The sequence below is a fragment of the Camelus dromedarius genome, chromosome 13 (genome assembly GCF_036321535.1).
Source record: "Camelus dromedarius isolate mCamDro1 chromosome 13, mCamDro1.pat, whole genome shotgun sequence".
Classification (NCBI taxonomy): Eukaryota; Metazoa; Chordata; class Mammalia; order Artiodactyla; family Camelidae; genus Camelus; species Camelus dromedarius.
The window spans coordinates 49,323,995-49,342,579 of NC_087448.1; positions in this window are offsets into that span (position 1 = coordinate 49,323,995).

Consider the following 18,585-nt stretch of genomic DNA (forward strand, 5'->3'; position numbering starts at 1 on the left):
TATTTTTGTTTTGGTTTGCAGAAACTCTTGCAGAAATTTATGAACACCTCCATTCCCAGGATGGCCAGAGCTATAAATATAACTTATATTTGAGAAGGCTGGGCAGATGTTTTTATCTGTCTTTTATACATTAAGAATCTATCATTTGAAGAGGTTGACACTTCCCCAGAATTCTCTTTACCTGAGAACATTCCACATTTATAGAAACATAGCCATTTCCAAAGCTGTCAAGTCCCACAGGCATTAAAGGGCAGAGCAGGTCTCCACAGCTTCTGTCCTCCATCTGCTCACAGGGAGCCAGGCTCTGGCTCCCCTTGCTGAATGGCCTCTCCGGGGTTCAGAGACCTCTATTTAATGCCCACAGATAAAAATCCAATGTGGATGCGGAGCTACCAACCCGGTGAGTGGATCACGTTAGCTGTCTTCCCTTCCCCTCTGATGTTCAGGCCCGCTGTTGCAGACCATGGCATCAACAGTCATCAAAGAAAATTGCACAAGGGAAAAAAGAGGATGGGGTTGGAAATCTTTCTCAGGTGTTAAATATTCAAAAGAGGTAAATTAACATAGACATTTCAAGTAAATATGAAGAGCAAATGCCGGTCACAAAGTTCCTTGCACTTGCAGGCAAAGTTCTGGTGGCCACGAGGTAGAGATTCTACCACTCAATTGATCAGGTCCCTTCGGCAATTTGAGGGGTCACAAGGTGTTTTCCAAAATAAAGATGGGAAGCCAGACTTACATTTCAAACCTCTATAGCTTGGGACGGGGGGGAAGGATAAATTTAACTGCACAGCCATTGGTTCTACCCACACTTGAAGGTACACAGCCTGGCTCACCTGGAAAATCTCAGGAGGTACAGAAGCCATACAGGGTTGCCATAGCGACTTAAGTAAGCTTAAAAGGCCAACTTACCCCTACACATCTCCATCAGAAGCCCAGGGATAGATAATATTAGACACTCCTTGGGTTGGGGCATTACAGCTTTAGGAAATTCCTGTCTAAGTGTTAGTATTTCATCCAGGAAAGCAATGATGACTGAATATCATATTACTGAAAATGAGTTTGGGGGGTCAAAAAGAAGGCCATGGAGGAATCAAAGAAAGTAGAGAGAGATGTATTAGCATAAAGAAAGGCAGGAAAACTATGGGTAGATTCCGGGGGCAACCAAGCAGAGGACAAAGGCTTCCTAAGAAAAATGTGAGAATGGTCAGCTCCAGGGAGAGGATTTCCAAAGGTAGGGAAGAGTTCACTAACAGGTGAAGAGAAGTGAATCAAAGATGAACTGCTCTCACTTTGAAATTTTCACTTGGATTATCTAATAACCAAAATGGGTTCTTTGGTTCATTTGATTTTTAGAATAACTGAAGAGCTAGTTCCTCCCTAGAATATAAGCTTCATGCAAGCAAACAAATTGTCTTATTCTTGCACTCTAATGACAAATACTGTGTACCTAACTCATAGGAGTACTCAGTAAATATTTTATGAATGAATGTGTGAGTGAGGAAAGAAAGAGAGAAAGGAGGAAAGAAAAGAGAACCATTGAATGCAACTTTTTCTAAGTGTAAGAAAACTGAATCTTTGGCAGTTGAGAAATTCCAATAACTGCAATTATGGCTATTCAGTGCTATAACTGTTGATTCAGAAGATATAGGAGATCAAATTAAATGTGTACTTATTGCCCTAAGGAAATAACTTGGAAGAGATTTTTGTTTGTATTTCTGTGTTAGTTGAGAATGCAAGGGCAGTGAAGAGATAGCTATTGGATGTGGGAGAAAAGGGCTCCTGAGTGATGCGCTGGTTGAACAATTAGTAAAACAGCCCCTTAAGGTAATTGGAAAATTTGAAATTGGTACCCAGAAGTGAAGTAATGCTGTAACAAAAATCTAAAATATGTGGTATTTGGAATCGTGCAGTGGGCAGAGGCCTGACAAACCTCAAGAAGACTGTTAGTGATAGTCAGAAGGGCAGTGAGGAATTGCTTTTGGAAACTGGAGGAAAGGAAACCCATGTTGTATATGTGCAGACTAATTAGCAAAACTGCCATCTGCAGTAACATGGAAAAGAGAAAGGATCCCTAATTAACTTGTGGATCCAGGGAAACATCCATACAAAATGTTGAAAGTAGCACCTGACGTCTTTTAGTTGCTTAAGATAAGTTGTGGAAGGAATAAGATGCTCAGTTTCCAAGCAAAATTTTGAGAAAATGTAAAGGACTTTGGGGTTCAAAAATAAAAACTAATTCTCACCCCCAGTGTGTCTGGGAGAAATATCTGTCAAAGTAAGAAATTGTCTCAGGGAAGATATCAAATTCAAGGCACTACCAGTAAAATGAACCCTTAAAACAGAGATTGAATCTAAGATGTTGTTTATGAGAACTCAGAAAAATTTAGGGCACTGCCTCATAAACTGTTGGCTAGACAAAAGGGCTTCTAATAATCCTCAGGACTCGTAGAATCTCTCAGCTAGGAGAGGGGGAAAGCCTTCTAGGAATGCTAAGGGCATTGCCCAACATCACCCTGACTTGCAGGCAAAATTAGAGGGGAGATGGTCTTGAAGAACTTTTTGGGCATGACGAAGCTAATGTCTAGTGAGGTGAACCCAAAATAAGATTTAGAAGAAACTCACAATGTTCTTAAGAGAATTATACAATATCAACATCACCAGATTCAACTAAAAGAGACCGGAATATTTCAAGATAAAATTTGAATTTCAAAATGAAAAGATGACTTTATCCCCCCAAACCTCTGTGAGCAGGAAGAAGCCTTGAAAAGTGACTCACTTGCAACCATGGAGAACCAAGAAACTGGCGTTACGTACCCGACTAGATTTCAGATTTGCTAAGGACTAGTGATTGTTGTATGTCCCCCACTTCCCCTTTGTGAATAGGTGATTTTTTTGCAGTTTTTCTATCCTTGCTCCACCATTATATGGTGGTGGTGGTGGGCAGTAGGGGGAAAGATAACTTACCTATTTGTATTCAGACTGAAAGCAGCCACATGTAAGAAGCCTTATGCTCCCTGGACCTAATTTAGCCAAGGAGATTCTAGACTTCAAGCCTGACCTGATGCTGTAACGGAACGAGACTTCAGAGACTCAGAAAGGGTAGAGTGTATTATCTGTACAGAAGGAATGAGAATTATTAGAGTCTAGAGAGTTGATGATGATAGGCAGATAATTTGTTAGCTCCCAGTGAATCATGCCCTTGTTTAGTTGCCTCTCTGATTGACTCTGGGCTTGACCATGGGACACGTTTTGGTTTTAATGGGGCATAAGCAAGTGAAATGCAAGAAAAGGCACCTATGTATTGGCCTTCTTCTTTTGGAATGTTCCATCTTGGAACCCAACTGCCATACTGTGAGGTAGCCCAAGCTAGAGAGATAGAGGAGAGACCACCGAGAGATAGAGACACCTGGATAGCCTCAGCAGTCACAATCATCCAAGGCATTAACGAAGAATGAAGAGGACATCTTGGACACTCCAGACCAACAGACATGGAGCACAGATGAGCTTTCCCCACCAAGTCTGGGCCAAACTGCAGAATCATGAGTGAATATATAAAATCGCTGGAATTTTAAACCTCATAAGTTTTGAGATGGTTTATTATATAGCAGTAGGTAACTGAAACAGCCTCCGTGTTTCTATTTTTTTTAATTTTGTCTTATAAATATTCTGTGTGATTTAGTCTTCTCATTACTTGACTTTAAGACCTAAAGATGTGTTGGTGGGTTCTGAATTCCAGAAATTTGAAGGTTCTGTTCAGTTGGGTTTCGGTTAATATAAGAATGGTTATATGACATTTTGAATTATACGAGAAAGCAAAAATAAGCACAAACCTTTCAATAAAAGACTAAGATTCTTGGAACATGCTGGTGTTGAGATCAGAGGGACATTATCCTTCACCATATTATCCTGTTCTATGTTCTTGTAGCACTTATCATAGTACAGTATGCAAATATCTCATTTATTTATTGTCACCCCTTTGTCATCCTTGCCCCACACTGGAACGTAGCCTCTAATCTGTGTTGTGTATGTGGAGCCACCAGCATTGAGAACATTGCCTGGCACACAGTAAGGTCTCCATAAATGCTGTATAAAACACAGTGAGAATATAAAATACACTTTCTAGGGAAAAAAAGTTCCTGAGGTAGAAATTACCAGTTTTCGGCAGCATTTCTAGTCCTCCTCCCCTTCCTGACACGTGAAAGACAATGTTTCTTAACCCCAGTGCTGTCAGATCCTGAGGCTCATGAGACTAGTTCTGGCCAACAGGCTGGGAGCAGAGTGACAGGTGTCACTTTTCAGCTGAAGCATCTAACATGCGGTGCTGGCTTGTGCACGATCTCATCCCCAGCCACCGGAAACCCCAAAGCTTCATGCTGAGTTGCCTGAGATGCTTTGCTCCCACAACTGAACATGACAACCTTGGAGAACGGTCTGTACCTGCAGAAGATTTTGCCTAAGCAAGAAATAAACTTTGCTGTATAGAGTCACTGAGAGTTAGGCGTAGTCTGAGCCTGCAGCACGACCTAACCTGTTCTGACTGATATAGTGCCTGACAGTGAGTTTGCATACTTTTTGAACTCTGTAACTATAAAGCTTGCATAGATTTATAGATTCAATGACAATTTATTCGGTATCTGTTATGTCCAAGGCACTCTGCTGGGTCAAGGACTAGAAATAAATATGAGTTAGATACTATTTTCAAGGAGTTTATAGTTTCATAGGAGAGATGAATTGGGTGCATAAGGAACTGTAGTACAGGATAGAAAATTGTGAGGGTCATAAGACAGGTATGGGTAAAGTGCTGTGGAAATCTACCTGAGATGGATGTGATACAGGTTTTTTTTTTTTAATTGAAGTTTAGTCAGTTTACAATGTTGTGTCAATTGCTGGTGTACAGCATAATGTTCCAGTCATACATATACATATATGTATTCATTTACATACCCTTTTTCATTATAGGTTATTACAAGACCTTGAATGTAGTTCCCTATGATACAGATTTCTTGGCCCAGAGCCTTTTAAGTATGGCGATTTATGAAAGCGAGCGGAATGACTTCCTGTTCATATATGTCGTACAAAAGGTCAAGCTGTGAGACTGGCTGTCTCCCCACGTTCCTATTTCTCTGTACACCCGCCTCTAGGCTTGTTATGGGTTGAATTGTGTCCCCCCACCTCAGTTTTCTATGTGGAAACCCTAACCCCCAGTACCTCAGAATGTGATTTTATTTAGAGACATGTTCTGAACAAAGCTAATTAAGTTAAAATGAGTCGGTAGAGTGCACCCCGATCCAAAACGACTGGTGTATTTATAATCATGCCAGCAAACCCCCAGAAACTAGGAGAAAGGCATGGAGCAGATCCTTCTTCCCAGCCCTCACCAGGAATCGGCCCTGCTAACACTTTGATCTTGGACTTCTAGCCTCCAGAACTGTGAGACAATGTTTCTATGGCTCAAGCCACCCAGTTCATGGTACTTTATTACAGAAACCTTAGCAAAACCAATAGAAGCTTTAAATAGATGCATGAGACAGGGAAAGGAATAAAAGCCTGAAAAGATTCAGCCAACCCCATGTTCCAGCTGCCCATGAGCTATTTCTCTTTCCTCCTCTTTACTGGCAACAAATTAGGTTGATGAGAAAAAGGTGGAAAGAAGCCAAAAATTTCTGGCTATCATTGCGGACAGAAGTCTGAGGGGTCCTGAGTTGGTTTCTCAGAGTATCAGATCACTCTAGTGGAAAAAGAAAGGAGAGGGTAGGGGGGGGGGTGTGTGATGTTATTCTTTCTGTTTGCCTTCTTTCCTTCAGTGAATGTCTTTTTTTTTAAATTCAAGACTAGGTGATTTACGATATTGAGTCAGTCTCTGGCATATAGCAAAGTGATTCAGTTATACATATATATAGTCCTTTTCTTATTTTTTATTATTGGTTATTACAAGCTATTGAATATAGTTCTCTGTGCTGTGCAGTAGGATCTTTTTGTTTATCTATTTTATATATAGTAGTTTGTATCTGCTAATCTTAAACTCTTAATTCATCCCTCCCTACCTTTCCCCTTTGGTAACTATAAGTTTATTTTCTATGGCTGTGAGTCTCTTTCTGCTTTATAAATAAGTTCATTTGTATCATTTTTTAAGTTCCACGTATAAGTGATATCATATATTATTTGTCTTTCTCTGACTTACTTCACTTAGTATGATTATCTCTAGATCCATCCATGTTGCTGCAAATGGCATTATATCATTTTTTCTGGTATTCCATTGTATATATAGACCACAATTTCTTTATTCAATCTTCTATTAATAGAAATTTAAGTTGCTTCCATGCCTTGGCTATTGTAAATAGTGCCGCTGTGAACATTGGGGTGCATGTGTCTTTTCGAATTAAAGTTCCCTCCAGATATATGCCCAAGAGTGGGATTGCTGGATCGTATGGTAAGTTTATTTTTAGTTTTTTAAGGAATCTCCATACTATTTTCCATAGTGGCTGCACTAATTTACATTCCTACCAACAGTGTAGGAGGGTTCCCTTTTCTCCACCCCCTTCCCAGCATTTATCGTGGACTTTTTAATGAGGGCCCATTGTAGGTTTGATTTGCATTCAGTGAATGTCTTTTAAGCATGGTTTTGATTTTTATCCCAAGCAACCAAGTTTAACAGAAAATCTAAATTTTAAAATGCTCTAAGCCTTTCGGTATTTGTGTTTGAAATTTTCTCAGGCTTATACCAGTGGGTAAAGCATTGGGATGATTTGCTTCATATTATTATAATGGGTTTCTAACTCATTAACTCTCTGAGCCTTACACACAGCAATACAGAGAGGTCCCTTTGGGTCTGTTTTCCACTTTTTGATCTCTCATGCTCTTTTCATACATAAGATGTGACATGAAGTAATGACACTAGCTTTTAACATGGTTTGTAAAAGTGCTTCTGAAAGCAATTCCAAATGAAGAGATCCAAAATATTTGGAGTAATGTCAGCATCTCTGGTAGAGTAGACTCTACAGTTTCCCTTGGTGATCACTTTAAAATGCAAATCTCTTTAGTTACTTAAATTCTGACTTTTTTTTTTTTTAACTTACTAGTTTGTAGTCACAGCGAGGATTCTAAACATACATTTTGCTTCTCTTAAAGGTAAACCAGCCACTGCCAATCCACTTATAGAGTGACAAAATGTGCATTGCACTGCTAGGCACCTTACAAAATAGATAAATGACACAATCTCTGCCCTCTTGAGAGGACAAAAGAATGGAAGAAATGGTATTTTCATAAATGTGTATTTGACTTCATTAAAAAAATGCTCATCTAAAGGAAAATGATTTCCCTTGAAGTTAAGAAGTTTTATGATAGATCTAACAGCAAAGGGAAAACGAAAAAGGTCATAGGGCTAATAATAATAATTAGCACTTATATTGGCTCTTTCTGTCTTCAAAGCATTTTGTGAAATATTAACTTGTTAATCTTCCCAACGTCCTTGTCAACTTTATAAAGCTTTAGACTGTTCTGATGTTCCCTCCAGTATAATTCCATGTAATATGTGAACATTTGATTTTGGCACACAAACACTACTGGAGTTCTGATCAGCCCACACGGCGTCCCCTACCTATCAGTTCACAAATTTTAGTATGAAGAAGAGATGATACTTCCTGGCTCATTAGTGCAAAGTTTCATTCAAAATTGAAGGGTCTGCCTAGAAAAAGAATTATTACTTTAAGCACCTAACCATGTTGTTGTTGTTGTTTTTTAATCAAAATGGACTCTTTCTGTGTTTTTCTCCCTTTAAAATATAAACTCCTCAAGGAAAAAAAATGTGTTTTTCATATTGGCTCCAAGGATCACATAGGCTTGTCTAGGGTCAGAGTGATGCTTCTTAATAAGCATTCATTGAACAATAAAAATGAAGTCATTATTGAGAACCTATTATTAAAAGGTGAAGAATAAATTACATGTGGACTCTTCCCTGCCTTCTAGGAACTTAGAAGATGAAGCAGGACTTATACACAGAAAATAATTAGACACAAAATGCAAACTGCAACCAAGGGCCATGATGTTTGGCACAAGAAATAAATGCTAGGGGAGGATTACAATTTTTTTATCTTCACCTTTGAGTTTATATATGTTTGTCTAACCAACTTTTGACCTGCAATAAATCATTATAATAAAATATTACATTTCCTAGATACTTAATATAGAAACTTCACTCATTTGAGAATTATATACATATAAAAAGTTTCTTTCTATGCAAAGCAACAAAGACATACAGACACACACACACACACACACACACACACACACACACACACACACACGACTTAAATGCTGACCCTTAGTCTAAATTAAAACTTTAGGATGTTTTGAAGAAAAAGTAATACAGCTCCAAGCTTTAATTGAAATTTGTAGGATTTTTATGAATTTGAAGAAAGTTTTTTTCTGAAAGAGAATTTTTACTTAAATTCTTCTTAATTTGAAAATTTATTTTTCATTCCTTTTCTCTTCACGTGTGAATTTTGTAGCAGTTGTGGAAATCCATATCCCCGCCATACATTTGAATCCACTGTGCTTTTTCCGGGAACTTCTGAATCTTCTCATTTATTCTACAGCTATCATAAATTAACATTCCTAACAGAATTCATTATCTTCCCGTCAAGCCCAAAGCTGTTCTTTCTCCCAGCTATGAAGTCCACTAAACCTGGGGGGGGGGGGGGTCCCTGATGCTTCCCTCTCCTGCATATCCATCTCATCCGTAAGGAGGTCCTATCTATCCCACCTCATCAGTACCACTCTAATGCCCCCTCCCCGGATCCCCATTCTCTCAGCCATGTTTCAGGACCAAGGTCAGTGCACCCTCCTAGGAATCTCAACTTACCTAACCTCCCACCCCATCCACTCCAGCCTCCAGACTCTCCTCTTCAAGCTAATCTTTTCTTCACTGTCTATTCCAATTATCCACTTATTGTCTCTAAGCCCTAAACATACCCTTGTTTGTCCGGCTTGTAGACGCTGGAGCTGAATCCAATACACATTTCTCTTGTGAGGGCCTGCAGCACCAGGTCTTGTCAGTAGAGGGCGCTAGAGGGAGACCACAAGAGGAAAGGGCTTCTTTTCCCGGTTCCAGGGCTTTTCTTCTTACAAAGCGTTGAGCATAATTTCTCGCCCATACACAGCTCCCTTGTCAGTCGTGCACAGGAGACACAGTGACACAAACCCTCTTACGAGTTCCTTCCACACTCCAGCAGGTGGCTTCCTGCTCACCAGCCCGGCGTGCATCACCTCGGTGAACTACTCTGCCATCTACTGGACCACACTGTTGAATCGCATCCTTGGAATGTTTCATCAGTGAATTGGAAGGGACCGTCTCCCAACTTTGCTCCTTAAATACTCTCTCTCCGCTCCATTACTGATGACTGTTTCCTACATCTTATTCCTGTATTTGTAAGCATTCTCTTTAGACTTCTTGATGGTAATAACCTTTAACTAGGTAGTAGTTTGTATGCAGCATTTATTTTTCCCTGCTCAAATTACTATTGTAGGGTTCAGTCTCCTGGCGGGTCCACCACTTCTGTTCTAAGTATAAATCCGATCATATCAACTGCTGCTCAAAACCTGCAGTGACTTCCCACCGTATATAACATTAAATTATCTTTGGGTCCAAAACAAAAGTCTATGTGGGATCTATAATCATACAGTTGGCTGATTCCGCAGATCACGGGATGACCCAAGACGATTAAACTGATACTTGCCTTGGTTGTTGGTGGACATGGCATTTGGCCACAGATACCAGGGGTTACTCAGACAAATCCTACTTGCCCTTGTTTACTGCTGGACTGATTGGACCACAACACAGAAGCACTCATGTGACTGCCCACAAAGCATCATGGTACCCAGAGGGAAACAAAACCACCCAGAAGAGTATGCAGTTTTCCCCATCATTTCAGCTCAGCCCAAAGGCCTTCAACACATTCCCTGAAGTGAGAAAGTTCACTGAAATAATTCCAGGCACGTTTGAGACAAACTTTCTCCTTGCTGAAGTCCCAGAAGTGGCCGGCTCTACCTGTTCCACTCTGAAAGGCCGGTGGTCACATGGCGATCACCGTAGTCCCAGGCTGCTGTATCTTTCCCCCTTACCCACTGCCATCGCCAGAAGCCCAGTTCATCACATCCTTAACTGCACTCTTCAGATTTATCGGTCAGGGAAAAGGATCCAGATTAAAACTGAAACAGCCATTTCACTTGCTTGACAAATTTCCATCCCTATCACTGGGGAACAGGACTTCAGGAAATAAATAATAAATGCTTGCTGACTTGGGGCCACCTCGCCTGAAATAGTTGGGGGCTTCTTATCTTAGTGCGACAATTATTCCAGTTAATAGGTTAAGGGATATATATATATATTCGATTACTGGTAATCCTTTCACACTCTTGTTCGGTACTTATTTGAGATGCAGGGCACACATATTTGAGGATGAGCTCCCCCCTCTCCTTACTCATATCCTTCGAGTGACACCACTTCCTGCTATCTTCTCTTGCAGAATAGAAATGAAGAATCGTTACACTAGGGGAGTTATTACAATCAGGCTCTTTTATATCTTTAAGGCAATTACAGGCAAAGACAAGAGAGCCTAATGCACAGCGTTTTCAGAATTTGTAATTTCGACATCTCCTCTTGCCAAGCCATGATAACATCCAGATGTTGCCCTATTGAAAGGTGTTAAATAGAATAAGCCTGGAGCCAAGAGCCAGTCTGTGTTTTATTTGGGGGGCTTCCAAAATGTAAAGTAGATTTTTTTTCTTGACATTATCAGAAATTCAGTGGTTTAGGGAATAATGTTCTGGTCTGCATAATGTCTTGGTCTCTAATAGTAAGAGCAGCAGTAATATTTATTTAACAAGCCTTTCTCCAGTGTCGTGTGATTTTCAAGTATTCATTCATTGAATTCCCTCTGTGTTCTCTCCTGATACAACCAACTTCACCACAAATTTCTCCAAACTGTTCTCTAATTCCAGTTGGACGGCATAAAAGGCCACGTCTTCAGGGTTGTTTGCAAGTAATGAGAAGGAAACTGACCCTCACTGAGGACTTTGCCAGGAGTTAGCATAGGCACTCCTCATAAATCCAAGAGGAGAACAGAAGGCACTGTGCTCAGTCACAGAGTTTGCCAAAGAATTTGGCAGAAGAAAATTAAATCCTAAAGTCAACACTCACAAGTCACATTCTGGGCAAGAGTAACCTGGGAGCCATTGGGGGTGGCGGGGTATTTTACAGATGAATGATGCACCCTAGGAACAGGTTACCTTCTCTGCTTACCCTGCACGTCCTTTCTCAGTGCCTGGAATGTCTCTGTAAGCCCTGCACTCAGTGCTCCTACGGTGCCACAGACAAGAGCTTTGCAGTGGGCAGGGTGCTGTCAGAAAGGATGGCATTGTGTGCTAAGGGGGCACTTAGGAGGGACACATAACTCAGCCTTCAGATATCAAGGTTGGCTTCCCAAAGTCTAAGCCGCAACCTGAAAAAATGAAAAGGCATAGCCAGGCCCCGAGAGCCTTAATTCCCCCTATCTTTGCCCTGGGGACTGTCCATTCTCTTGGGTTAAAGGTCTGAGGGTGGAGGGAATAACTTTAACAAGCCAGTGTCATATGCATCTCTTTAGATCTGTCCTGTTCTAAAGCTTTTTAATGAGGCTAGCATTCTCACTAGTTTCCCAAGAAGGTTCTCGATGGACTCCCCAGCTCCTTTTGGGAGTCAGCATGATCTTTCTGGCTGTCTTGAGCAGAGGTGCAAATAGAACCCACAGATCTCTTAGCCCTAAGCAACTAGATGACGGTCGGGCCAGCTGAGTGCCCTCTGAGTGAGGAAGAGAGATGCTTGTCTTATATTCACCCCCAATCTCCCCCTATCACTCAGAAAGCTGAAACCAGTCTGAACAAAACCCTGTCCTGGGGAACTAGCGTCCTTCTCCCTGGATAGAGCACAAGGTCAAGGGGTCTGGACTGCTGCGTCCCATGGACCAGAAATGAGGGCAGGGTGAGATGTCAAGAAAAAAAAAAGATATGAGTTGTTCATAGAAGTACTGAGAATTTTCAGGTCAGTCAAAAAGCAGATATTCCAAGAATCAGGCTACCACATCTAAACCAGGCAAGAAGAGAACAGTAAAACAAAGGGAGAAGCCTAAAGAGGTGGGAACCATGAGGAAGTCGTGTGAAGGGAGATTCAGAGTAGACAGAAGGGAGGAGAGGTCTGAAGGGGCTTCACGGAGCCAGGGAACAAGTGACTACAGGGCATAGGTGGAGCTCTGCACCCAGGAGGGGGGCGTGCTCTGAAGGTTTAGGGGAAGCCAACACCTTCTCTTCCCTGGCAGGAGAAGAGAAGAAATTGCTTAGTCAACTGATGCTAAGTAGTGGCCTCTGTAGAAATGCTTCAGTGCAGAACACCCAGACCAGAAACACGTTGCCACATTTGTTCAGGGATGTGTTCAGGCTGCCACCTCCCACCCTCCAAACCACTTCTTTTTCAAGCTACTCAGATCCACTGGGATCCACACTTCATATGACCTCACAACGACCTTACGTCCAGTGTATCTGGAATAAAGACAAGGAGAAAAAAAGAAAACAGCATGAAATTGAATGTAATTTAAAGAAGTTTTGAGAGCACATATGGTTTGGGAATACAAAGATGAGAGAGGCATGGCCTTCCCTCCATGGAAAAGCTCATAGAGCCCAAAGTAAAAGACAGATTGATAACAATAATCAAAAAACAATCCAAGCCCCCATTCATTCATTCAGCAAACATCCTCTACTCACACTTTGGAAATAAAAGCATATGCAAAGTCATACACGAGTACAGAGACGTTGCTGCTCTCCCAAGGAGATCCCAAAAGAAGCAGGAAAAAACTGACCAATCTAAGCTAAGGAAGGATCCTATTTACTTATTATACTAATTAATTATTTTATTTTGGGGAGGTGGAGGTAATTATCTTACTTATTTTTATAGGAGGTACTGGGGATTGAACCCATGGCCCTCATGCATGCTAAGCATGCACTCTGCCACTTGAGCTATACCCTCCCCTCTTTAAGGAAGGATTCCAGTGTGTACTTGGCCACCCTGCTTAGGAAGTCCTTACATCAGGGTGAAGGTCAGAGTTGGGACGTAATTAGCAGGGAAGAGAAGTGACTTTTTTTCCAGTATTTTCCTTATAAAATCCCCAGGAAGTCTCTGAAGACTGTAAGCTTTCTGAGGGCAAGAATCACATCCTACTCACCCCAGGATTCCAGTACTTGATGAATAATAGTTAATATATTTTTAACTGAACCGACCAGAGGTACTCCGATTCTTGGTGTTTTTTGTTTTTTTGTTTTTTTTTTTTCTAGTCTTACAGGCGGCACTAAGGGCTGAAAAACAATAAAAAGTAAATACATTCTTAAGAAATAATAAATCTACTAATAGCCTGACTTTAAAGGTATTTTTAACTCCTTTTCTCTAGTCTTTGTAAAGGGGGAAGGCTGAAACCTGGGTTTAGGTTTTATTTTTTAAAAAAATCAATTAGTTGAACTGTCTTGCAAGGTCTGTAAAACAAGGTCTGTGAGGTTGCAGAGGGAGAAAGAATCAGAAATCAGGATGCAGTACTTGGTCCGTGGGCGTTTGCTATTCGTTTGTTCTGGATGTTATCACGAGCTCAGAACGGGGAACGTCAAGGTTGCCAAATCAATAAGGTTTCGCTCATGTTTCATCTCTTTGGATTTACAGAATGATTTAGTAATTCTGCCTCTCAAGCCTACGCATCCTGAGCAAATGAGGGTGATCATTGGTGTCTTAGCCCATTAGATTCTCTATCGGAAAGCAGTCGGTCTCCTGGAAGTCAGCTTTCTTCCCAAGTGTAGGAGGGGTTAAAGGGGAAACATGCCGTTGGTGCCTCCTCAAGACAAAGGAACGTTCAAGTTGCATCCGCATCCTCCTGAGGCTCCTCTTCCTCTCCAGCCAGGTCAGCTGGCAGGGCTCACCGCGGGCTCCACCGGGTCCGCGGGGACCAAGGGTGGTGCCAAGAGGTAACTCTGTGAGCATCACCCACTTCCTGCTGCAGCCTGGGAAGCCCCTTTCCAGCAGACAAGAAATCAGTGCATTTCTCAATGATGAAAAGTCTTCAGATGCACTGCTCAAGTAGCCCAGGCTGACCCTGGGGAGCTGCCGTTACTCATTCATCACAGTTCCTGAGCCTTGCCGGTTAATAGAAGACACTTTCCAGAGACATGCGCCATCACTCCTCATTTGACTTCAAGGATCTTGATTGCAACTCAGAGACTCAGAATCTAAGAGGAGGGGAGGGTGGAGGGGAGAGGGAGCCCGCAGAGAGGAAGGCCAGGAGGAGCGGATGTGAGGGAGAGGAAACGGGATGGACCACCGGAGGAGGGATGGACAGATCCACAGAGAGACACAGAATCAAAGAAAGAGATGAGGAGACAGAAGGACCAGGGAAGACAAAATAGAGAAAGGGAGAGAAGGAAAGTCTAGTGGCAACAATGTTTTCTAAGTGGAGCTGATTATTCTCTTTTTCAGACATACTGCAGGTTTCTAACGTAACTGATGTGGCTTGCCTCATAGTCTAAGGGCTGACAATGGTTATTTCCTGAAGGACCTGCTGAGTGGAGGAGAGCCTGGTTAGGCCAGCAGATGTACTGAAAGGAGAGGCGAGATGCTTTTCAATTTGGAGAATGATTTTCAGGAAGGAGGGCGGTTATCCAGGGAGAAAGACGTTCAGCCACAGAGAAGCCTCCAGCTCAAGTGCAGAATCTTGCCTCCTCACGAAGGCAGCACACGTTTAGAGCTGACTCCCAAGAAGAACTGTCAGATAAAATGTTTGTGGAAAATAATTTGAGGGTAATGGAGAGAAAATAAAGGCTTATCTTGCTCATTAAGTCTTCTTTTCTCCTATTTCCCTCATTCTTGTTTGTGCCTCTATTCTTTGCATAGGGAAAAAAAAAATAAACATAAGGGCTCACTATGTTTCCAGCAAAAAAGAAAAAGAAAACATGAATACTTTCCATAATATATTATTACATCAGGAAAATTTAAATTTAGTGTTATAAATCTTTTTTGTTCACCAACTATGCTGTCAACTTGAAGAACAACTGTTTGGTTCTTTCTACTTTATCATGTGTGAGCTTAATTAATCACAATGGAATCCTATTCAAACTATTTTCCAGCCCGAGAGGCAATTGTTTCCTCTAGCACGTTGTTTCCTTCTAACTAAGGATGGTACGAAGCTGGAGAAAACATTAAAACCCTGATGCGCATCGTAATGAACTCCACGCAAAGTAGTTATATTAATGTAATGGAGTTGAGATCTTAATTGCACTTGTGTTTATATTTGCATCCTACTTTTTTTAAAGCCTTTTTATTCTACTAAATGATTTGAACGATGAGGTAGGGGAGGTTACATGGCCTGCTAAATAGAGATGGGTTTCACCATGCGAACAGAGGAAAAATGAATCTGGGAGGGGAGCCGGGCTAATTTCATTTCCTAAAGTAGGTTTTATTCGCAGCTGATAATGGCTAAAATTGCTCTGTGAAAGCAATCTTTCCAGAGCCAGAAAATGTTCCCTGGGTGCTTAAAAAGAAGCCTGTCCAGGAGCCCTTTTTGTTCCTTCCTAGGATAACCATTAACTGCCACAGAGAAACCTCCAGCTCAAGTGCAGAATCTTGTACAAAGCGATTTAGGCAGATGCATCCTCTGGCCTCTGATTGATAATATACCTTCCAGCCAAACAGGATGGGAGAGATTGCACAGTAGGGGGTGGAGGAGAAATCTCCCACAAGGCTTTATATACAATAGACATTCAATTAAGAGTTATTGCCTGATGAATGAAAGGATGGATGGATGAATGAATGAGAGAAACTGCCTGGACTCTGGGATGGGGGCATTACCCTCTCCACCCTTTCCTGCCCCTGTTCATCAGACACAGACCAAGAGGAAACAGACTCGCATTTTCCTAATTAAAACTCACTAATGTGGACACTGGGCAAATATTACCTCCTCTCCCAGAGCTCAGCCAGGAATCATCCTGCTGCATGCAGGCTATTTTATCCGAGGGGAGAGGATGGTAGTATTCTCCAGCTGCATGGTGCCCTTGTGAGAAATTTATCTTGGGTCTTGAGACTTAGAGTTACTGTTCTTTCTCAGAGAAAGGTTTCATTATATGGGCACTAATAACGGTGTAAAGAGATCTTGTAGTCTTTCTTTGGGCTGCTGGCAAGCTCAGAACAAGTCCTGAAGCCCGAAGTACCTGTATTGCCTCAGGCAGGTGGACAATGTCCTGACCCCATCCTTGACTTAATCCCAAAGGTGACTTTTTTTAACCTCAGCTTATTTGTGTGTGTGTATATATAATTTATTTATTTATTTATAAATATTTATTTATATATATATATATTTATGGCTTACATAATGCGGATTTTGATAAACCATCAGATCCTTCTCTATGGAGACAAAGAAAGTAAGAAAGACGGGAAAGATTAAAAAAAGACATAGGGTTGAGTTACATGTTATGAAGCTCTCCATCATTCAAAAACATCTGTGGCTTTCCCGTGGGATACCCAGCCCTGTCCTAACTGCTAGGGAGTTCACAGTCTGATGGAGGAGACAAATGAGGACACACAGATTGTCATAAAGCTCAGAGCCGTGCTGTACAACCATGAACAAAGTACACGGGGCAGGAGGAGGGAGAGCCACCAACTCGGCCTGGGGAATTACTCTCGGCTTCACTAAGGTGAGAAGGAATTTGTTTGGTAAAGAAGGAAAGAAAGGGCACCCCAAGCAAGGGAAACAGCACGTGCAGAAGTACCAAGGCAGGAGAGGGTGTGTTGTCTCCAAGACATGATGAGAAGCCCCATTATGCAGAAGTTTGGCACGCTTGGGGTGGGGAGACTGCTGAGAGACAGCTTGAGGGATGAGAAGCAGGTCGTAGTCAGATTTGTGAAGGCTTAGAATATCAACCTACAGAGTTTAGAGGTTTATCCTAGGCAGTGCGAAGCCAGCAACAATTTCAAAACAAGACACCCCCATGGTCAACTTCACTCTTTCGAAAGGATCTATTTGGATTGGAAGACAGAGACACTGGAGGGAAAGGTGGGCTAAAGGGGGCTCCAGCTCAGTGAGAAATGCTGGGGACAAAAGTCAACAGAAGACAGACACACTGATTGGTACAGAGCCAGGGATGAGGGAGGTGGAGGACTTCACTCCAGTTGACATCAAAATTCAGACCACAAGAGGAAGGGATGGGGCACACTTAAGTATGAGGTGCCAGGTGGGTAGCAGAGAGCTGAAAATATAGATCTGGAGCGTGGGAAGAGTACCAAGATGAGGGAATTCAGTTTAACATCTTCCAGCATATAAACAGTCCCTAAAAAGTTATCAACACAATTAGATCACTCCAGAAATGAGTAGGTATAATTCAGACAGAAGAAAATGGGCCCTGAAATGGGGGGAAGTTTTTAATTTTATCAAGGGAGTAACTCAGTCCCTTTTTCTGCAGGGTTTTTTTTGTTTTGTTTTGTTTTGTTTTGTTTTGTTTTTTAAGGCTAGATTATATCTTCCTAGTGTAGTTTGAGGTAGCCATTCTAATAAGAAAACCTATCAGCCCAGCACTCTTCCATATAAGTTCACGTAGCTCCCCCAGGGAGGGCACTGAGCTCATCAGAGAGCAGCCAGACGTCTACACCTTAAATTTTGTTGAAAAAGCACCACACAATAACATTAGCAGGAGGCCACCTCTCCGTGCTGGGGACAGAACACACACTGTCCCCCAGGGGACCAATGTCGTGTCTGGAAGAATCAGCAGAGGTAGAGAAACGGGCTGTGTTCCAGTACGAAGTGACGTCCTCAGGCTGTTTAAAATACATCAGAAGCTATGAGTGTTGCTTTGAAAAAAAAAAAAACAGAGGAGTGTCAAGAAGTGGTAAAGAACTGTGTTGATGTCCAGAACCTATAAACGTAAAGGCTAGAGACTGCCTGCTAAATTTAGGTGTGGATGGATGCCGGCAGGTGTCGGATGCTGCAGTGTTTAAAGAAATAAGAGAACAAAGAGAGTGAGACAGAAAGGAGAAGGGCAGGGAAGAGATAAATCCTTGAAAGGAAACAGAACAGAAAGGCAAGTGAGAAATTCGCCACTAGGAGCCAATATTGCTGGTCTGTAAGCGCAGAGGCCAAAGTCATTGAAATAGACAAAGACAGGGAATGACTGGAGACTGTTGAAGGAGAGAAGAGATCAAAGGCAGTGTGATTTCTTAGCGTCAAGGGTAGAGAGATCCAGCTGAATAGAAAGTAAAGCTGTCCCTGAGTCAATGCAGTTTTGACCTGATCCAGTAAACTCGAAGTCAGAAGCCCTCAGCTCAAACGCTGAGCTCTGACACTTCCTGCGAGAAGATGGGCAAGGGACTTAATTCATTTGGGTTTCGTTTTCTGTTTTTGTAAAATGAAAATAATGTTACTGATCTTTCTAGGATGTTTGAAAATTCAACAAGATGATAGATATGAAAGTTCTAGGTCAGGTACATGGTAAGTGCTAAATAGATACTTTTATGAATGAACAAATGAATAA